The sequence below is a fragment of the Triturus cristatus genome, chromosome 1_2 (assembly GCF_964204655.1).
Source record: "Triturus cristatus chromosome 1_2, aTriCri1.1, whole genome shotgun sequence".
NCBI classification, from domain to species: domain Eukaryota; kingdom Metazoa; phylum Chordata; class Amphibia; order Caudata; family Salamandridae; genus Triturus; species Triturus cristatus.
In genome coordinates, this window is record NC_140580.1 from 171,009,574 (window position 1) to 171,032,965 (window position 23,392).

Genomic DNA, 23,392 nt, shown 5'->3' on the forward strand with positions numbered 1-23,392 from the left:
TGACGGGCTGCGGAAAAAAGATGCATATTCATTATTAACTTGCTAACAGTTTTCTTGTCTTTGTACACCTTACACTTCATGTGCTTTGACTTTTATTGGACTAGTTGATTCTACTGATTCCGAAATCTTGAAACCCAATCGTTAGCTTTTTTGGTGGGTAAAACTACATGTCAAAATTTGAAAACACTTAAGAAGAAGAATTTGGAGCAGAACAAGGAACATTTTAACGTACACACGTCTTATAAAAAAGGGATATTCTAGTAGGGAAAAAGTAAAAGAGAGTAAATAAAATATTGCAATACATTAACTAAAAAAAGTGGGTATTTCTAGAGTAGGTTTTCAAGTATGGAGGGGAAACAAAACTGAAAAAATAGTATGATGTGTTCTTTCAAACTTCATCTTGTCACCTTTCTGTTGTTGTTGAAGCACACACTGTGGATGATAATTAAGGCTCTGAGTTTATTGTTTTTACTAATCTTTACGGATGAATACAGCCAGAAAAACTATCATTTTTCCTGCCTGTTTTTATTTTTAAATATGGATAAAAACAGAAATTCTTTGTTTTTCGAGTGATTGTAAATGCAGACTGTCATAACTTATAGGGCAATAGCTGTGCAAATTGGCAGGTTAGGGAGACAAAAAAGAGAGGATGTTTCCTAATGAGGCTTGAACAGCTGCAGATGTGTAAAAGGTTGAGACTAAAGTGTATATAATTACATACCATTGTATTAATTTATCATTAATGGATATTCAGGTCATTGGAATCTGTATGGTACATTAATGGGTTAAATAAATGTGGAAAAATACTAGTTTCAGCTTATTTGTTTCACAAAAGAACAAAATAAATATAGATATACTTATTATCAAAAACTAAAGATGGATAAATACAGACGGAGATGCCCAAAAAAATCAATACCATAAAACCAGGAGCCTAAATGATAATGCATCACAAATTTTCACAATAGCTCCTCCTGCCAGGATACAAAGATACTTAATTGCCAACTGCACTTTTCTGTCATCGAGCCGCTGGAAAGTCTGTGGATCGCCCCAGCAGTTGAAGTGGGAAGCAGTTTTGGGAGAGGCAGTCAGGCGGGTGACATGGCAAATCCATTAAGGTTCCTCAAACAAGATATCACCCGACGCTGAGCGCAGGCAGGAGACCAGTGGAATAGTATTCAATTTCAGGCCGACTGGTGGTACAGTTAACCAATTCATGTTCTATAGGATGAAGGCACACTATCTGCATGAGATATTATCGCTCCAAGCACATGTGTTTTCTGAGCTTCAAATTTTTAAGCTCATGTCAAGTGAGAGTTGTTCCCCCTGAAAGCCTTCAGAAGTGGATGCTAATCCTCTCCTCTTCTGCACTCATCTGAAATAGCAGGGTATCAATAACATGCGATCATTTACTTTCTAAACAGGCAATTAAAATAGGTGAAAAGTAGTAATGATATAATAAGCTCCCCTACTGACAGAATTTGGGACCAATTCACAAAACATTTAGTGCAGATGAGTACGACTTTGATATTTATGTGCGGAAATGACATGAATGTTTGGATCAGATGTAGCGTCAGAGAAGAGGTGGAGGCAGCTTTTTGAGGCTGTTGGTAAAACCCTAAAATGTGTACCTTTTAAGGGTATACATCACCATGTTCAATGTCTTTCATGCCCAATTTGTACAGATAGCAATCACACCCTTAATGTTTTGAGCAAATTGGCTAAATGGGAGTGAAGAAATCCCTACGTCACACTAGTTTTCAAGAGGGACAGATAAAAGGATTTCTCCAAATCGAAAAATATTGTTCAGGTGGGGAAAAAAGTTAATCTTAGCATTGACCATGCTGTTGTGATTACTTTGCAATCTGAAAAAGGTGCTGGTTAAAGCTTTGTGAATCCCATTAAAGTAGAAAAGCTGATTTGTAAAATGTCTACTTTGTCTGTGAATGCACATATTTGGGCGATACAGAGCCATAGTGTGCAAGGCAATGTCATGTTCAAAGCTGGAATTACCCCTCCAGAACCCTTTGCCACCTCTATGAAGTCTCCTGACTCCGCAGGTTACCAACTAGCCCTACCAAACTTGCTCCCACACCACCAGCTGGTCCTGCTCCTCTCTCTTAGCCACTGTCACTGGACAGGGGCAACACAGCAGGACATTGTTTTTGTCCCACTGGGCCATGGCCCATGGTCAAAGAGGTGCGTCCAGAAATCCGTATAAAGTTGGTATTCTATGCTGGAATTTTAGATTGCTTTGTAAAGTAGCAAAAACTCTTTTTTTTATCAACTGCAAAGGAGGTCGGGTCCTGACTCTCAATATGACTGTTCTTAAGAATCAGAAAAACATATAATTAGAACTGTTTGTGGTGTCCATGAATGGAACTACATTACCTGTCTTTGCAGGCGCTAAATGCTTTCTTATTTTTCATGTATTGAAAGATGTTAATTTTGAGCTGCTAATCGTAGCTGCACAAATTGTTAAAAATAATTTTAAAAGTTTATTTTTTCCAAATGCGAATCATGCTTTTTGATTCTTTACAGGAGTCCTACTTCAGCATACAGTTGTGCACCATACATAACAGAGGACAGATGACACCAGCTAATGCTCAGCATAGTCCCTGATACCTAAAATGCACAAATGACTTAATTATGCTTAATTTCATATAGTAGTAGGGGTTGTGTTATTGAATTTCAAAATATCTGGAAATTAGTTGTAGGATATTGTGCTGTGGAGTATTTTTCATATACTCCATTTTATCTTGAACTTCCCCTTAACGTTCGTCCTCTAACCTTGAATATGAGTTTAAAGAAGTCACTGAATTGTCATTTCATTGCCATCCCTTCGAAGTATATAAATTCATATTGTATAACTGTACAGTTTGTTTTCATACCTAAAATCAATTGGATGTTTTATATAAGTATGGTATCAAAAAATGCACATCATTAATTAGGGGGCAGATGAACACCTCATAATTAGTAAAATATGAAAAATAATGATGAATTTCAGTTTAAAAAAATATTGTTAATAAGAAAATTACCACGACCTCGACTCCATTGCATCATCATGGTCTTTATTCCATCAGTGGTATTATCGATGCATTTCTGTTGCCAGAACCCCTAACTCTGAATCTAAAGCTAATCATAACCCTTAATCCTTACTGTTACTCCTTAAATGTTCCTGAAAACTATCTTGACCCCTATACTCTCCTTTACCCTCACAGTACCCTTATTTCTACACTCATCTTCACTCTCACACACTCTATTCAATTACTGAACCAGGCTTTATGTCATTTGATGAATCGTGACTTCAAATCCATGGCATATGTATCCCTATAAGTAATTAAATACTCAGAATTTTTTTTCCCAAAATAAATTTTAATGCATCATGAATTGCCCCCAAATGAACACTTTAAAAGTTACTCAAAACACCCCATATTGTCCTTGAGGAAAACACCGAATGTTACTGACCTGATACCATACATCTGTTTAAATTAAGACATTGATGAAAGATTCAGGAACTGATTAAAAACCATCATAAACAAAGACTGCACGAGTGCTGACTAGGCTCTAAACTATCTGCTACCTACCGCCTCTGAGCAGGAGGAAAATTAAGGCTACATTAAAGAAACTATGCACTAGACTAGAGCAACTAGGAAAATCTATTTACATTCTTTTCACTGCTTGTGTACTAAGAATTTTCGCTAACAGTGTTTGCACCAGGTTTAAATAGAACAAAGCGATTTCACATTATTTTAGCTGTTTTTACTTTAGCGATGATAAGAAAGAAGGGATTATGTTTGAGACAAAATCGTTTTCCCAATTTTTATTATGTAAGTAGCTAAACAAGTGTACAATCGGTTTGCGTCTTTTTTAAAGTGGGTATTTATGACTGAAAAGATATTTGTGACAACCTCAATTAAAACGATTTATAAGCATCAAGTGTTATATGTGGGTTCACAAAACATTTCCTCCATGTTTGCCATCATGCAAAATTATTAATTTATATCGAATACAACAAAATATTTTTAACCCACACAAGGGTTCAAATACACAAAGCCCTGAAGTCAAAGACCCTTTTCCCAATGCTTTACTAATTAATTTGGGTATATTTTTGAATTATAAAGAATTTAAAAAAACATCTTAGTACTCTTATAAATATATGATAGTCAGAGGTTTCCAGAAACATTCCAAAATATAAAAATTGAGAATTTCAACTAGAATATTTATATGATTAAATTATGTTACTTAATAGAAACATCTTCTCACCCTTGCCTCACTCTATAAATTGCTTTCTCAGTATAGTATGGCTTGATAGAGCAGCTGTCGCCAGACAATTTTGTGAGAATCAACACCAGAGGGGCTTTTACTCCGCCCATGTAGGGAGCCAAGAGTAAATGTTTTGATTGGGCAGAAGCTGTGTGCTTTCACAAAAAAAGTGCTTGCCCTCCACCCAACTGTGATCATTTTGTCCACTTATCTAGCTGCCTGAGCTTGAACTTTCAGGAGGACACACATGTCTGTCATTGTAATGCTATTAAAATGTCTTAGATGACTAGATATTTTATGGTGTTTTTCTCTGGAAACAGCAGAGATGGGAGGGGGCCATCAGCAACCTACAAGGAATTTGAGGTCTGGCTTGACAGTTCAACTGTCAACCTGATTTTTTAACATATCTCAATATTATTTTACAGTTCTTTGCTTCCACACATGTACATATTTATCCCAATGCTATCTACTTGTAATGCTTCACATTACCATACAATATTCCTTTGAAGCCAGACCAATTGGCATTGCAAATGATTGTAAAAAAAAAGCTACTGAATCAGGCCCATAAACCTTTTTACCTGTTCCACTTCCAGACAAAAAGACCATTCACTCCTTGTCTTCTCCATTCCAGGGAAAACTACTTAGTCTAGACTGCTCCCTCCAATATGGAAAGCAAGAATAATTTGTGTGACTCGCCTCCTACTATCCCCTCCACCAACATAGAAAGGAATTCCAGCCCCACCTGTCTCACCTGTCTCACCCATTCCCTTCGAAAAATGTCCAGTGTCTTCTGCCTAACCTTATTTACAGAGGAATTTTCTACCCTAGTCATCCCACAAAAAAATATGTAGTGTCTTCATCACCCTCGTATACTCAGAGGAAAACACCTGGTTCATCTTACTTCCTTTGTAAGAACAGATAAAAGAACACATAACATCAAAAACTTTTTTACAGGGAAAATCACCCCAAAATATTTTCTGCAGTGCATTCAAGGGGCAGGAAACATTTTGGGAGGTTCATCACCTTCTCAATCCGCTGGTGAAATGATAATTTTGCAAACCTCTATTTAGCAGGCTTCGATTTACCAGAATCTTATTGTTCTCTGTCTTCTGCCATTGAAAGGGGCACTTAAGGGGTGTGCCCCAATAACCTGACAAGTCCAGCATTAGATCCACTTTTAGCTGGGGAGTCCTTTCTAGATGTTAGTCTGTTGACTGTATTTAGAACCAGGAGTCAATAGCAATGCCAACTGTTCACTTTAAAGGCAACATGACTGCTATTATGTGTAGATATCAGCCAGTGAACATTTTTGCTGAGCACTTATACGCAATCAGTCTACATTGGGCACAGTCCCCATAGCAATGTTGGGCAGCAGGAATCAGGGTCGATCATAGGCTTTTAGGGTACCCATGCAAAAAAAGGAAAGTGCGGGAGCCCACTAATTTCATACAACCTGGCATCACAGGAAGTGACATCCTGTGTTTTTTTTTTTATCCTTGTGACGCAACTTTACAAGGAGTTATATTCCTCAACATCATATGTACAGCAACATAAATAAATCAAAAGGGTAATTAAAATAAATACCTATATCCTACACATCTAGCCAGTGGATATACATTGCTTTACTGTCACTAAATAGAAATGTAACTCACAGTCCTTTTTTTCTGACAGGACAATTAAGGCTAAAAGAGAGGGTGAGCTTGCATGGAGTAACACTAACTTATCTTGTTTTAGTTAGCCCAACCTACCACACTTCTTCCATGTCTAAACACTGTTGATAACACATGTTAAAATTAACCAATTTATGGTTCTCAGAATGATGAAATATGGAGACTGGCTGGAGGATTCAAACTTGTAACTTGTAGAGCCCTCCATTTTGTCAATTGATCAACCAGGGACATTTTCTTCAATGAGCCATTCTAATGTCAATAAACGCGTGGCAGGCATAACCTGGCACTTGACTTAATCTTCCCCAGACCCACTGAACATTGTTAGAGATAATAATTTATTACAGCCTACCGAACCACTTGAACTTCTCTCACTGCCTCTCCACTTGAACTTTCCTTCTCGTTCTACTCCTTTTCATCATTTGATCATTTAATATTAGTTCTTTCTTCACCCTCTCGTTATGCCTTGCATTTTAACCATCCCTTTCCCTTCAGGTCTTTGTTTTTCTCTCTCTTCTTGCTCCTTTTCCCCATTTCTTATCCCCACATTCACCGCCTTCATCTTCTCATTTCTGTTGTTTGTCCTTCTTTTGCATATCTCTACGGGCTATGCTCTTTCCTTTTGTCCTTTCTTTCCTTCTTGTCTTTATCTCTTCCTAATCAACCCATCACTCCATCTCACCTGTTTCTTTGTAATACTCTGCACACTCTTTCTCTATTGTCGATTTCTTTTCTCCTCTTCCTGACCTCAGCTTTTTCCATCTAGATCTCCCTCTAGCCTCCATCTTTTTTCTCAGTTTCGCTGCTCTCCACCCCAGTTTGCTTCCTCTCCTTTCCTCTTCTCGAACTCTTAACCCCTTCAGTGCCCGCCCCTTTCCCCGCCCTGTGCCGGCCGTTGTATTAGCGGGCGGGGTTTATGACGAGCTGGTCTCGTCATGGGCACAGCGCGACCGCGGCCCATGACGAGACCAGCTCGTCACGGGCATTGAAGAGGTTAACTCTCTCCTGTCTCCTCCCTCAGAGGCTGACTGACCTGTGGAGCCCTTGTGGGGAAAGAAGCATTAGGGCTGTTAACGAGAGGTCATTGAGGATGGGAAAGGATTAGTTGCATGCTAGTCAGAGGCTTACACGAGGCTTCTTCTCGAGTGAATGATAGTGTCCGTGCACAGGCAAACGTCATGGACTGAGCAACATCTCAGACAAGGTCATCTGCGGTATGGGAGAGGCTGGAGATGTAATATGTGGGGCATGCAAGTCTGACCGAGTCCTGTAATTGCATAATGTTTTCATTAGAGGTACCAAGCAGTGCGATGACCTTACCTTCCGCACTTGACTTCTAAATAGAAACATGATGCCACGTAGAGTTTCAAGTCCCAGAAAAAGCGCTCTCAGTGCCCCAAGTGATACCACTGATAAAAACCCAAACCCAATAATTTGTCATGCACCCTGAAAAGAGCTGTGAAACTATACCCTCACAGGGCACCAGCAAAGAACCAATCAGAAACTGCAACTGTAAAAACAACCAGGCACCGAGGCCTGACTAGGCTAGGCAAAGGTCGAACCCTGCTCCTCAAATCACTGAAGATGGAGCCGTGGGCAGGCACAGACTAGGGAACTGCCCATCCAAGGCGACAAGCAGCCCAAGATCCAATGGTGAGGGGTGGGGGCACCCGGCCACTGCTGAAATCACCATGCCTTTCAAGTGAGGTGTTTTCTTGCACAAAGGCAGGCAACCGAGCACAGGATGAAACCAACTACGACATCTCCCTTTAGGGTAGCAGCATCTATTTCAACCGGGTTCCTCTCAGATACCCTTTGATTCAAGGGCCTAATGGACTTCAGGACGCCGCCCGCCTGGACTGAGATAACCGTGGGACTGAGGCCAGCCGGCGCTCTCCGAGTAATGCGGCAGTTTCTGACACCGAGCCAGTCCTCCAGCCTGGCTTTTATCAGGTCGACGGAGCACCCAGACAGTTCGCTTTCTTTCCCCCTCTTGTTGTTGATGATGACAGGCCGTATCGCTCCTGACAGGTCACACGGGAGGCTGGATAACCGGCTTCCGAGGAGCCGGCTGCGGCATCGCGCATTCTTTACTATTTTTGTCTGTGGTCCTCAGCTGCAGCGACCGGACCGGGCAGTGTGTTTAGTCGGAGTGACAGCCCGATATCGGGGAAGAGCACACGACGATAGAGTGCTATCACGGAGGAAGACAAAGGCAGCGTTTAGATTCTGTTTCCCGGGCTGGGGTCAAAGCTGAATTAAACTGTGGTACGTCATGGGGGAGTGTAGAGGCAGGCATGTCTGCCCTTATGCTAAGGTGACCAGAATTTTAAAGCTAAAAACCGTGACATTTCCCAAAAATAGAAGAAGGACTACAACTTTACTTCAACCAACAGCACAGAATGACAGTGTTCCTTAGCAGAGAATTACAGAAGGGGCACTAAGATCAAAAATAAAATGCAATTTTTAAAACCAGTAGCATGACTGTTAATTAAATTGCTTTCTTAAAACAGCTGCTTACTATCCCTGCTTTGCAAAACATAAAAAGATACATCCCACCGTTTTCAGTCGACTCTCTCTAAAAACCGAGGCTTGAGCTAAATTTCCTAAAATCTGCTGGGACAGCTGGTGGAAAACCAGGACCGTCCCGGCAAATCCGGGACACCCGGGTATCCAACTTTATGCTGGTGTTTGCAAAGCAAGTAGGCTCCTCTGTAAATACTGCAAGGTTACTGTCTCGTTACTTTTTAAAAAAATTATTCAATCTTGCTTTTACTAATTTCATAGTTGGCTGTTTGCACCTTTTCTCGTGACTGCTCATAGGCATGCTGCATCCAGCCTCGAGCTGACCACAATCGAGGGCAAGGGTTCTATGCGGCCATCTTGCGTCAAAGGGGATGAGATGTCAAATTTGCTACTATGTTCGGACTATGGCAAGGAAGATAGAGACTGTGATAATGTCCCATTACTTAACGCAAATCTAAATTACTCTGAGTCCAAGTCTTCCTTGTCTGAACCCTTGGGTTTTCTCCTCTCCTTCCTCCCCATGGACTAGTTTCAGCGTGGTACTGAAGAGGCGGCCCAGTAAGTCCTTGGGCTTCTGACAGGAACAGGAAGAGGAGGAGTCAAAAACATTTAAAAAAAAGATTGTTTTGGGGAGAATGGCTTTTAGGACTCACATACCAAACAGCAGAAGTTGTCTGATTGTATTAAACCTATTGTGGGCTTACCAAGTACTTACAATGGGCTTAAAGCCCGGCCACTGATTCCCATTGATTGACTTTATTCTAACTGCCTCTACTTTGCATCTTAGTCAAAGGCATTCCTTGTCGCTGCCAGGCCCAAATGCATTCATCCGTGCCTGGGCCGTGCCCAGCACCACAACCCCTGGCCCTCCGCCCCCCGATGACCTTTCACCTGCATGCACTGCCACTTCACCTGCCACAGCACACACACCAGCCCCACACAGAACACACCACAGACATCACCTGAACAGTAAACACCAACTCGCATGTGCCCTTCTTAACATACGCTCACTATGCAAACACACCACCGAGATCCAAGACTCATTTTCACCCTCACACCCGACATCCTCTTCCTCACTGAGACCTGGCTCAACCCCACTTCTGTGCCCGACATCATCACTGCAATACCTGCAGGATCCAAAATCACCCACCACATTAACAAGCCTGGCAGAGGGATCGCCATCATACACAACTAATCCATCCAATGCACCATCACAAATGACGACAACACCCCAGCCATGGAATGCCTCAACTTCCGACTCCAGAAAAACAGCAAAACCACCATCAAAGCCACCCTCGCCTACCGCTCTCCAGGACCATGTCCAGCCTTCTGCAACTTCATCGCCGACTTCATTGCACCCCTCGCCATAGACTCTAACAACATTTTCCTATGCGACCTCAACTTCCATATCGAAGACCACAATGACATTAACACTACCAACCTCCTTGACAGCATGAACAACATCTGATCACCCAACTCATCCACAACCTTACGCACACAGCAGGCCACACTCTAGACCCAATCTTCACCTCCAGCTATCACATCAGGTACAGCCACATCACGGAACTCACCTGGACTGACCACTTCATCTTCCGCTTCAACATCACCAGCTCACAGACCTCTGCTCCCATTTTGCCCAACGCCCCCTCTGCAGCTGGAGCAAAGTCTCAAAGGACACATGGATCAACACCCTCAACACAACCCTCCTCTACTCCTCCGACAACATAGATCAGAACACCAGAAACTTCAACAATTGGATCACCAAGCATCGAATCAAGCTTCAATAATAGCAAAGAACTCTTCAACATCGTCAAATATTTCTCCAACCACTCAGCTGCATCAAATAACATTAACCTGTCACAGGAACAGCCTTGCAACCGTCTTCCATGGCAACAACACCAACATCTACAGAAACTTAAAACCCCAGCCCAACACCACGACTTCTTCAAGTAACACAACCATCCCACTACCACCTCAGACATCCGACCAACTGAATGGAGTCAGCTTGCCCCACAGGACATCGCCTCCATCATGAATTCGGTCCACTCAGGGGCCCCAACCGATCCATGCCCTCACCATATTTTCAATCTACGTGAAGCCAGAATCAGCCTCACACCTTGTTCAACACCTCAATTGGCATGGCCTCTTTCCCCGAGGACTGAAAACACACAGAAGCCAACTTCCTAATAAAGAAACCATTGGCAGACCCCAGCGAACTCAACAACTGCCGACCAATCTCCCTGCTCCTGTTCCTGGCCAAAGTATTAGAAAAAGCCATCAACCAACAACTCACATCTGAAATGAAATTAAATGAGAAGGAAACTTATAGAGCGCGAACATTCACCCGAGGGTGTCAAGGCGCTAGCTCATCAAACAGAATTAACTGGACGATTCCCCTGGAATGAAACCTCCTACTCAATTCCTCCCAATCCAGATTCCGCAGTAACCACAGCACCGAGACAGCCCTCATTGCGGTTTCCAATGACATCTGAGCCCTACTCAACTGAGGAGAGACTGCAGCATTGATCCTCCTAGACTTCTTGACAGCCGTCGATATGGTCTCCCACCATACACTCGTCACAAGGCTGCACAACATAGGCATCCGAGAAGCCGCTCTCAGATGGATCGCCTCTTTCCTTCCCGGAAGAACACAAAAAGTCCACCTTCACCTCCCACTCTAAGGAAATCATCTGTAGAGTATCCAAAGGATCCTCGCTCAGTCTCTCCCGCTTCAACACTTATATGACACTTCTGGCCAGCATCGCCAAATCCATGGACTCAATATCATATCCTATGCTGACGACATACAACTCAGCCTCTCCCTCTTTGAAGACACCACCAACACCAAGACCAACTTCCACAACTGCATGACAGACGTCGCCAACTTGATGAAGGACAACTGCCTGAAGCTCAACAAGGACAAAACAGAGGTGCTGATTTTCAGAAACAAAAGGTCCCCATGGAACACATCCCCTCAGAACTTGGACCTTCTCCTATCCCACTGACCACACTAGGAACCTAGGCATCATCTGGATAAAACACCAACCAAGACGACTCAGGCCAACTCCGTCTCCTTCACCTGCGTCCTTCATCCTACGCAAGCTTCGTATGATATTCAAATGGCTACCCCCCAAGCTCAAGTAGCACCGTCACCCAGGCCCTCATCTGCAGCTTACTGGACTACAGCCATGCTCTCTACGCAGGGATCGCAGCTCACCTCTTCCAACTACAGACTATATAGAACACTGCAGCCAGCTTTGCTCAGGATCTCTCTTGATGAATATAAATCACCCCCTACCTCAAAACATTCCACTGGCTCCGTGTACAGAATATATGCCAATTTAAGCTAGGGACCCATGCATATAAAGGACCTATACAACTGCAGACCTGGTTACGTGAACCACCTCCTGAACTTCCATCAGCCCACCAAACACCTCCTCTCTGCATCCCTTTCTCTAACCTTCACCACCCCCACATCCGATGTAGCACATGTAGAGGTTGCTCCTTCTCCTACCTAGCAGCAAAGACATGGAACGAGATACCCTTTTATCTACAGACCTCCCCTTCTCTTCCAGAGTTCCAACAGTCCATGAAGGTTTCGCTATTCGGCTAGTCACTAGACCCCGCCAGCACCTGGATACCCTCACAGGTGACAAGTAGCACTCTGCACATCTACTGATAGATTGATTCATTCATTTTCCATCTTGTTCCATTCTGTGTTTGTTCCTTCCAGAGCATAAACTCTTTGTCATCATCTTAATGGCTGGCTTGTGTCCTTCTACTGCTCACTTTTAGGAAACTACGGTTTTATTTTTCCTTAAACACTCTATCAGAGTGCATGTGTTTTACAGCTGTCTACCTTGAGTGCTTCTTCGTTGAACTCTCCTTCATGTGCTTCTTCCCTCACCCCTATGTTTTACACTCACCCATAGACTTCTTTCCCCGCCCGCCATGTTGCTCCCTTCCTCACATGCTACTTTTTTCCCTCCTCCTCCCACCCACCTTTATTTTTTACTTTAACCCCATCCACTCCTCTGTTGCTTCCACCCCCACAATCCTCGCAATTTTATTTCATAATTTTTTGAAGGGGGAGGGTCAGGCAGCACATTTTTGACAGCCCCTACACCTTAAAAAAAGCACTTTTGTGCTACTTTGTTTTTTTTATTTTCTACTCAATCTGGGATCATTAAATAAGGGAAAGTTGTAACCACATCATTTTGTAGACAAAGAGGATCTAGAAAATCCCAATCAAATGAACAACTTATGGTTTTACAGATTGCCAGAAGCAGTCGAGGGTCCAAATCTTTCTGCATTTTGGGAAATATATATCCCTGAATTTATTGAGCTACCAACCTCCACTTCACTGAATATGCAAAGAGCCCATAGACTGAGCACAAAAGATTATGCACTTCTTATAATAAATAGATCTTCTTCAAGTTGTGAAAGCTGCTAAGGAGAAGAAAAAGTTAATTGGTCTGTTCATCAGCTCTTTATTTCCCAGGTTCTCTCTGATGCTGCTAATATCGGGGAGAAAGAGATTCTTTATATGGTATCTACCTTATAATAGTTCAATATAAGATGGCATTTGGTAATCCTTGTCTTTTTCAAGATTAAGGACAATGGTGTCACTCAATCATTTGAAGATTCAGAGCTCAAAGAATATATCAATATGAACTGTTCTTCTACAATGGAAATATCACCTTCAAAACATTATTAAGCTGTACTATTTGTTTATTAACATTTGTTCTTGGGGGTGAACTATTGTTAGTATATTGTTTTCTGTTTCTCCATTGGCCTTTCTAGTTCTGATGTCCTGATGGTTCTACATCTGTTATATTTGTAATCATTTTTCTTTACCAGTTAGGAATCCTTTCACTTGAACTGCTATTCTTATCCTATCTTCTTGTGCAATTCTCTATCTTTTTTCTCTTTACTGATTCTTCTCAAATGTACTTATCTATTTGTTTCTCAGGTTCTTATATTGCAAATGTTATATTGTCTCTTGCCTCTCTTTATTACTGCTATTCTTATTCATTCCTTATCTTTGTGCTATTTCTACAGGGTTTTGCATACAATGCCTCTATTCTGATTAGTCTGATTGTCCACGGTTAATTCTGTTTCCTGGAATGTTGTGGTCTGGTAATCCTCTCATGAAAAGAAAAGTATTGCCTAGTAAATTGAATACCAATATTGTGTTTTTGCATGAAACATATTGTAATGATGTGGAATCCTTGCAACTCAAATGCCAATGGCTGGGAGATGTGTTATATTCTTCTGCAATATGGGGTAAAGCTAGTGTTGTAATTTAAGACAAGAATTTTACACTAGAAATGGTATCCTAGAAGTATGATACAGAGTGAAGATGAGTTTTAGTAGATGTTAATATTGACAAAATGTGTTTTTTGCTATTTAACATTTCTGATTCTGCTAATTTGTTTCAGTCAAATATACAAATGAAATTAGCTACTATTTCTAATGATAATATCTGATGGAACTCTTAATAATATTTTTGATCCATTTAGAGATAGAAAATCCAAATGTATTCCTGACAAATCTAATAAGATTTCTAAATCTACTATAAATTCCAGAACCTTGACGTACATTTGGAGATTGTAAAATTCAGATATGGTTCAATTTTCTTTTTATTCTCGTGTTCATGGAACCCTATCCTGCATGGACTAGATTATGGCAGTAAAGCTCCAGTTCATTGAACCCTATCCTGCACTGACTATTTTATGTTAGTAAAGCCCAACTCAAATGGGTTTTATTTTATTTTTCTTTCTCACCATTATCCTGTGTTTGATAAATGTAATATTTCAGAAATTCGTTCAAAAAAAGCAGATGGAGATTTAATAATTATCTCCTTTCTGATCAAAAGTCATTAATGAGGTTGGTATTTTTGTGATGAAGTTTTACATTTGATATCCCATCTGAGACATCTATTGGTATACCTTTAAAGTGGCTTTCAATATTTGACTACTGCTTTGTAGCTAAAATGAAAACCCAATCTAATAAGCAATATCTCACCTTACTCCAGCACATAAAATTGTAAGAACATATATTTTACACCACTAGGATACATTTTTGCCTAATGATCTCATTGCAACCAAATTCGCACCTCGTACAATTGTTGCTCAGAGTGCTTGTGATACTTTATAGCATATTAAATCTAACTTTATTGTGATCAAAATAAAGTAAGCAAACTGTTTGATGATTACATAAAAATTAAAAAAGAAAAGAAACTAATCAATTGTATTATTAATGAGGATGATAAATCAGTTCCCGTTTCCCATGTTGATATTGCTGCATCTTTCAAAAAGTATTATACAAATTTTTATTCTAGTGATTGTGATATTTCTCAGCTAGATTTTGATAATTTCTTTTCCTCCATTCTTACAGTTGATACATCTACAGTAGAGATCTTGGAGCTTGAAAATGATATTTCAACTAAAGGTATTTTACATGTCATGCATTCATTTAAAAAGTGTCAACCAGCTGGTCCTGGTGGTCTTTCTATTCATTTTATCATTCTTTTCTCTTTTTTTGCCTCAAATCTTATGATATTATATAATTCCTTTTTATCTGACTTCATGCGCATAGGACTTTCTTCGAGGCTGCTATTTCATTAATACCAGAACCAGATAAAGATAAATGTTACGGCAAAAAGTATAGCCAGATATCCTTGATTAACAGTGATTGCAAAATGTATGCTAAAATCTAAATCACTTGTTTGGAATCTGTTATTCTTTATTTTGTCAAGTAAAATCAACCTGGTTTTGTTAAAGATAGTCTGGCAACAGATAATGTTAAAGTATTCTCCAATAATACTGTTCTAGCCTCTACAACTACTAATTCTTTCGTTACTATTTTACTAGGTGTGTTAGAGGCTTTTAATCACACATAAACTGATGTTATATGTTCAGTACCCTTACATGGCTTGGTTTATGAGAAAATGCATTAATTTAATCAGAATCCTGTATATTCACCTTACAGCATGTAATATTACAAATGCTTCTTCCTCATATTACTTCAGTTTTGGACATGGTACCATCCCCCTTGTTATTGCTTCTACATCTAAAACTGTTTTAAGAAAGGCTGAAAATATAATAATTGTATTATAGGATTTAGATGTGATTCTTTAGAAATTAAAGTGTCCATCTATGCAGATAATCCACTTAAATATCTATCTCCTTTTATTAAAATATTGCTTTACTTTTCGTTTTTAGGGTATTAGCTTAATTTTATCAAAACCAAAGTTTTAACTTTAAGTAGACATTATATGAAATGTATATTCGAAGACACACATTTTAAATGGTCCCTACAAAAAAATAAATGTCTGGGTATTTGGTTTGCCTCTAATGTTAAAAACATAAATGATTATACTTTTACATCTTTGAAAGAGACGATTAATTCTCATCTTACTTCTTGGTCCCCATTAGTTTTATCATGGTGAGTTTGATTAGATACTATCAAAATGATGATCATTTCAAATATTCGTTACACATTATCTATGCTGCCTTTTAAAATTCCATTTTATATTTTATGCAGCTTCAAGTTCTAGATTTTTGTTGAGTAATACATCTTCAAGATTACAAAACCGTAAAACAAATGGTGGTGTGAGAGTTACAGATTTTAAATTGTATCACTGCTCTTTTTTAGACAAGTAAGTTCTTTACACCTTAAATACTTGAAAGGTCCTTCCCCACCCTGTGTTATATTATAAACAAAATCATGAACGGGGTTTCATTTACTGAAATACTGCATATGTCTAATTGATCGTAAAGAAACTAATTTCCCTTATTAAAATTAGCCATAATATGATTGCACAAATATTATTCCCTGATTACTCTTGACAGAATACATTTGATATATGTCCCATTTTGCATAATAAGTATTTTAAAATTAAAAATAGCAATTTTGCTGGGCAAAGTGGGGAGTTAAGGGTTACCTTGGTATAAACATATTTCTGAAGGGAGTAAGAAAGCTTTCCTTTTGAAATGATTCAATCTAAGTTTTCTATTCCCTCATCATTTCATAAGAACTATCTGCTTATTTGGGATGCTTTTTCTTTATCAAATGTGGTACAATTAAAAAATGTTCGTCACACTCTTACAATCTAACCTCAATTGTCTAATCACATTTGGAGTGAATAAATTCTCAAAGGAGCAAACATTTATGAAACTTTTCAACAAAGTACATTATTAATACCTAAGCTGAAACCTGAGATTGCATAGGACCAAGATTTGCAGGTCTCTTGGGATATTCATCTGTGCAATCATCTTTGGACAAAGATTTTCAAAATCTTTAGATCTGCTATCCGTACTCAGACTTTGTTTTTCTGTTATAACAGACAACTTTATATACTGCTTCTATATGTAAGTTAATAAATTCTGCTGGTCGTGTATAGAAGTTAAAGGTAATTTGCCGTATATGTTATTTGAATGTAAATGTTTCTGTTCGGGAAAAAATATTGTCTAAATGCAATGAAATCCTTTAGACTAATATACTGTTCACCAGAGAACGCTGTGCTTGGTTCTTTAGATTTTTATGACTGTACTAGATATCAAAACAAACATATTGTTAATGTATTTATTGTGATAGCATGTAAGCAGATTACATCTTGTTGAAAGAATGTATCTATGACATCACATATGTCATAGTGTAACAAAATATCTGATAGTCATAGAGTTGATAATTCTGGTGCATATATTGTTCAAGAGAATATTAAGAAAGATGCTTCCTGGTTACCAATCATTAATTATTTAAATAACTAGATATGTGTTGTAATTTTACTCATGTATATTGATTGTATTACTGTCAATACACAAAGATGTATTATGCAGAAAAGGGTGTAGCCAGATATTAAACATCACCTCACACTCTGTATTCCAGCTCAAAATTTCTTTTTCAGAGGGGATTAGAAAAAAAGCATGGACATTTCCTAAATGTGTCCCCTCATAGTGCTCAACAAGTCATTAACACTAGGGGCCTCTTCATGAATATCATGGATTTGGTCCTTTAAATCTGTAACCCCTAACCCATAGCACTGGCACCGGGGTCCTGATACACCACCACTCTAATGGGGTTCTAATATCGGTCCCAATCTGCTCACTCGTTATTGGTTGCTCAGGAGAAGTGGACCTTCCCAATGTTCTTCAGTCCAGAGGGCACATCTAACACTGTCATCTCTTTCAAGTCCTTCATTAAGCCCCCCACCCCCACACATATGGTTTAGTAGTCTGCCCCAGGCATTACACTTGAGGGAAGCGTTTCTTCAGGTACTGAAAGCAACTTACACTTTCTATAAGTCCCTCTAGTGCAGAGGTCTTCAAAGGTATTTGCTCTGAGCCCCCTAAGCAAAATGTTTTGAAATCGGGCCCCCCTCCAAAATGTATGGCAAGAATAGGGGGAGAGGGAGGGGCAGGAGTGACCAAAGGGGACAGAGCTTATGAGAGGGATATTATTCTGTAGCTCATAATCCACACCAAATGTGAGATTCATAAAAGTGCAAATATATCAAACAAAAACGAAAATTGACCAGAAAACACCAGACTCCCCCATAATTGAGGTCATACGGAGCAGCTGTGGCCCTGACAAGCAGGCTGTCTCCTCTCACTCCTTACCCTCATGTCTGCCCATCACTCCAATCTTGAAACAGACTCTGGTGGGTATTTACAAGAAAATGCCAGAACTCGATGTTATGCCAAATTTGGCAACTCCGCGCTCAACCATTTTAAAAATGCAGGGATGCGCCCTATTTACAAAAATACACTGCACCGCTACATTTCCACTAGAGCTAAAAAAGTTGCCTAGCACCAGTTCAGACACCCTTGCGCCATGTTGCAAGGGTGCCTGTGCTGCAGGGGCGATCGTCTGTGTGCAGGAAGGGACACCTTCCTGTACATAAACAATCAAAAATGGCAATTTGCTCTTTCTATGGGTGCTGCAGAATGCAGCACACATAGAAATAGGAAACAACGAGGAAAAATTAATAATTTCTCCTCATATCGCCATTGTAAGACCCGGTATTACTTGGCCTTAGTTTTTGGTGCTGCCCCAGCCTTGTAAATCTGGAGCAGCATCAAAAAGCAATGGGTGTTGCGGTGGAACGCCCACAGCAACACCCATTACCCGCCACTTTGCCGAAGCAGATTGCAGCGGAAAGGGGCATATTTACAAGATGGGTTAAGCCATGTTAATTGGCTTAGCACCACCTTCTAAATATGGAGGATGGCGCAACTCCACCAGAGCATCAGAAAAAGTGACGCTCTGATGGTGTTAGAGGCTTGTAAATATGCCCCTCTGTCTTTTTCAGTAAAAAATAGCTCCAATGTGTTGTCACCTTTTCCAGCAAGGGTGCCTTCTGCCCTAGCACTAGCGTGGAAAATGAGCCCCCTCATGTCCCTTTTTTAAAGTCAGACAGTAATAATTATGATCAACCAATGTATGTGAAGTGCACCGCACAATTAGTATTCAAAATATTGATTCAATTCCGTTCGATTTTGTCAGAACTATCCTATATTTTTCTTGCAAAAGAAGCAGAACAGCCTATCAGCATGTCTAATTTGTATTTTCATCATGGTTGTGGAGGCCCCCTGGAGATTATCTTCCCATTCGTTCAAGGATTCCTCATCGAGGTCCTCAAATGTGGGGAATGTTAGTATCCTAAGACCCCAAGGTATCCTATGGTTATCTAGGTATTGTTGCAATGTAGCACCATTCCACCAACGGGTGAGTTCTTGTTTCCTCAATCTCTCAGTTTTTCTGGAATTTAGCCTTCAGACCGTCCTTGATAGCATTACCCGTGGCCTCATCACCCTGTGGCATCTGTAAAGAGAATAAATCCTGTGCAAACTCCTCCCTTCTGTCCCTAAATTTGGCCATTTATACAATGTACGGTTGCACAAACAGTTGCAAGCAGGTGGAGTGCGAGCGGCTCAAAGAGTGAACATACAAAACAAAAAACAACGAGTCAGACCCAAAATCGCACCTCCCTCCTTGTCACCAGTTCATTTAAAGTCCAAAATAAAACAAGCATTGGCATAGCCAATAGGTCTCGCTTTTGGGGCCTTATAAGTATTTAGTTATGCAGAACAATATCCTTGGTGTAACAACATTAACTGTTGCATGGCTAAACACTTATAAGGTCCCAAAGGCAAGACCTATTGGCATTTTGCGTTTTAGCCATTATTCCTTATGCCCTGATGATGGTCCCAATACTCTATAATGGGATTGAAACATCATTGACAAACACTATCATGACTCCTAACATTGATATATAATTTGATATGTGAGCATTGGAACTTTCCGCAATATGTGACATGTTTTGCTGGTCTTCATTACAGTCACATGTAAAATGTCTGAGTTCTAAAGGTTGTTGACCTTTTTTTCTGTTGTGTTTCCTTCTTCAGTATTGTGCTATATGCTTTAATAAAAGCATTTGCTATTCCATTCGGAAAACTAACATAGATTTAATTGTATCTCTATGTAATATGGTTTAAAAGATTTTATAGTAAGGGATCACTGTTCATTAAAATACTGATACCCATGGTCCCTTAAATACCCTTTGGTTTCCCTTATTCCTTAGAACACATAAATATACACTTATCATACAAAGAGGTACACCAGATGACAATAGAAGAACCTACCATCAGAGAGTACAAAAGGCAGAATATCTGTAGGCCTTAAATACAAAAAGGCAAACATTCAGAAGGTCTTAAATCCAAGACCTCTACAATTACAGGAATTCACTGTGCCTTTAACAAAATGTCTTAGATTTTCATCATTTCATTTAAGTCAGCATATTTACCATTACGCAATATTGTGAGGGTTAACAAGGAAAACATGTTAGAAAAGTAGCGAAAGACACATCTGAATTATTCTTAAATCACCATCATGCCCCAAGGAGCCTTAACTCTAGGAGCTTGTATAGATGGCGGAGACGGTGTTAATTCCATGAGCAATTAAAAACTAGTCACTTGGAAAAAGACTGGTGAAATGGCTGCCCTCTGTCCGTTCCAAAAAAAGTCAGGCCAAGGTCTGTGGAAAGAATATTCGAAAGCACAGATGCCCTCAAGGGTTTTGATTCCTCTGGACACTTCACAACATTCTGGAAAGAAACTAACTTGCAGAAATACAATATTCACACATCATTGAGCATCTATTTGTGCAACGTTATCAGCAGCAAAAGGACTGTAGATACAGGCAGGTTTATTTCCCGTTGTGATGAAGTATTACCTCATTTGCAATCCATTGTCCGGACTCTTTAAATTATATATACATATATATTTTGAAGTGAACTTTATGTGCAAACAATTTAAAATAATTTACATGCAGATCTGATCTCTCTTGCAAGCTTACCTTTATGAATCGCTGCAGAACTCACTTTAAAATGCAGTCATAATCGACCTTAAAGTACAGCTTTGGCACACCACGCACTCAGCCCTTCTGGGACTCTGACTGCTTCAGTAAAAGCCTATCAGAGTTTCGTAACGTGTATGTCTCGATGATAGCACCATCTGGTTGGGAATCTTGATGAAGCAAATGGGCCTGCTGGAACATTTATGTGCTCAGTGACAGACTTTGGAAACACATCATCGAAAAACAACAGGAGGGTGGTAGGAATATAAAGCTTGCGCTATAGCCTATGGCGCATGTGCAATTTGGAAACTGTATTTAAGTCGGCCCACGGTAAGATTAATTACCTGAATGGTGAAGTTCAATAAATCCTGTAAATTAAGTTATTACTGATACTGTGCTTTTATACATTAAAGATTGCGTGCTTCGAAAGTGAAATGTTGTCTAAAATTTACAAAATAATTATGACAAGTAACAGTGCTACAAAAATGAGTTACTTTTGTTTTTCACTTTTGCTGGCCATATTACTTTAACTAAAGTACATCTGGTACCCTTAAGTGCTATCTTTGGCATGATGGAACCCACGTATGTCATAATGGGCAATTATCGGCAATGTTGGCATGTTGCAGTCATAATTGGTACAATGCTGTCTCTGGTAAATTAACATTGGCATATTGTAGTCAAAATTGTGGCCATCTCTGGTTTGCATAATACTGGCTATGCATAATGGAGGATATTCTTGGCATACTGTGAGTATTCAGTAGTCGATGATGCCTGTGACGTGGCTGTAGTTATTCCGGTCACAATCCCTGGGCATACTGCTTTACATACACAAGAGTTTGCAACCACAAGGCAATTGCTATCAAGGTAAAAGTCTGAGTGCAAGCCTGTCGTGGCTGGAGTATGTCACAGTTTAAACAGCAAACCAGACGGGAGTGTCAGTGCAACGCTGCAAACTGGCTCCATGTCATGTGTGGCTCGTGCATATGTTTGAGAGCTTCGAATCGCATGCCACCAGGCTGTAAGGCATACTACGAGAAACGTGCGGTTACACTTCACACGCTGTTTGTCGAAAGCATCTAAAGTTAAAAGTTTGCAAGTGGCTTTCTCATCTAGGCTTGCAGAGATTACCTAAAGTCAGGGTCACAGCATTTAAGTGATTTTGCAGCCAAATCATTTTCCACATAATTACGAGTTTGGTACATTTACCACGTAATCTATCATTTGATGCATAATCTGCAGAGTTTGATCCCCCCAAAAAAATCCCAGCTCAAAAGGGCTAAAAGTTATTCAAAAACATGCTGAAACGCTGAAGTGCAGTGGGAGGCCTTTCCTAAAGGTTGACTGGTAGTTAAACTGGTACTAATGAGTGAAACCTTTGCTCGGACAGTGTTCAAACACGCGAGTGGTGCGCACGCGCACCGGGAGAGCGAGAGGAAAGCCAGATGGCGCCTCTGCCCTGCGAAACTGATCGCAATCGGGATGCACTTATTGACCTATGAAAGACAGATGGCGGCTGCGCGCGTGAACGCAAGCGCTAGGCCAGCCAAAGCGTGGGGTAGCACTTTGAAAACCCACCTACTAAATGTCTTGCAGCGCATGCGCTGACTAAGGCGAGACCTAAAAAGGAGATACTCCCCACATTCGAGGACCCCGATGAGGAATCCTTAAAATAATGGGAAGATAATCTCCAGGGGACCTCCACAACCATGATGAGGGCCAAAGCAAGATGCCTGTCCTCTCTATTAAAAGAAACAAGGGAGAAAATATTATATCTCGCCCTGTGTTTCTTGGGCCATGTCCCTGTGCACAAGGGTGACCTTGCCCCTAATGCTAGCAAGGAAAATGTCTCCCACCCCGTTTTTGCTAGACTGCCAAAATTATGGTGCAGTGGTCCCTCCCTACTCTGGCTCAAGAGCCACTGCACCTACTGCACTAATGGCCTTTAAAAAACAAAAGCACCAATAACTCGCTACCTTCCTCAAGGCATCACTGTAGGGAAACTGTATCTGTCATTTGTAAACTAAACAATTATCCCACCTTATAGCACTCCTTCCTCTTGGCTGTCTCTTTGGCACTATCCAGGGATCTCACTGCTTTCCTCTTTCTCCTGGACCAATACTGTGAGGCCCAAGGGATCAGGATAATCAGAGCTCTGCGTCTGATCGTGAACCTACTGGCCTCCTCCCTCTCACCTCCTCGACTCACCTTGAAGGATAGTTGCATGTAAACAGTGGTCGAAGTGGACGGGATCTATGGGGACCCACATGCTTTTTTAATTTTACAAAAGAATTTCCCATAATGTTTGTTAGAAAAACAATAATCCCGCAACAGTTAATGTGGCCCTTGGGGTGCCTCTGCATGACAGTGAAGGGGGGGGACTGGGTTGGGTTGGGGAGGGGTTTTCCTGGGCTGTGAAGCCCAGGGAGAGACAGAGAGATAAGCAAAACACAGGTCATCTCACCAGGGTGCCTGCTACCTGAAAGAGATGTAAATGTATGTAATTGGTTAATCACCAAATTTAAAGGCTGCTTTGGAGCCAGTATAGGCTTTAATTGATGGAGTCACTTGAAGCTTCA

At 40.4% G+C, this 23,392-nt stretch overlaps 1 protein-coding gene and 1 long non-coding RNA gene across 2 annotated transcripts in view; one reads left to right on the plus strand and one right to left on the minus strand.

The window, feature by feature from the left end:
• RBM20 (RNA binding motif protein 20) overlaps window positions 1-23,392 on the minus strand; it is a 422,608-nt gene that overhangs the window by 301,878 nt on the left and 97,338 nt on the right. The window lies entirely within an intron of this gene.
• The window catches only part of LOC146867013 (uncharacterized), a 145,030-nt gene that overhangs the window by 36,876 nt on the left and 84,762 nt on the right, over window positions 1-23,392 (plus strand). Inside the window, exon 2 of the long non-coding RNA XR_014961058.1 lies at window positions 14,856-14,909. This is a non-coding gene — a long non-coding RNA (uncharacterized LOC146867013). The remainder of the gene's footprint in view (window positions 1-14,855; window positions 14,910-23,392) is intronic.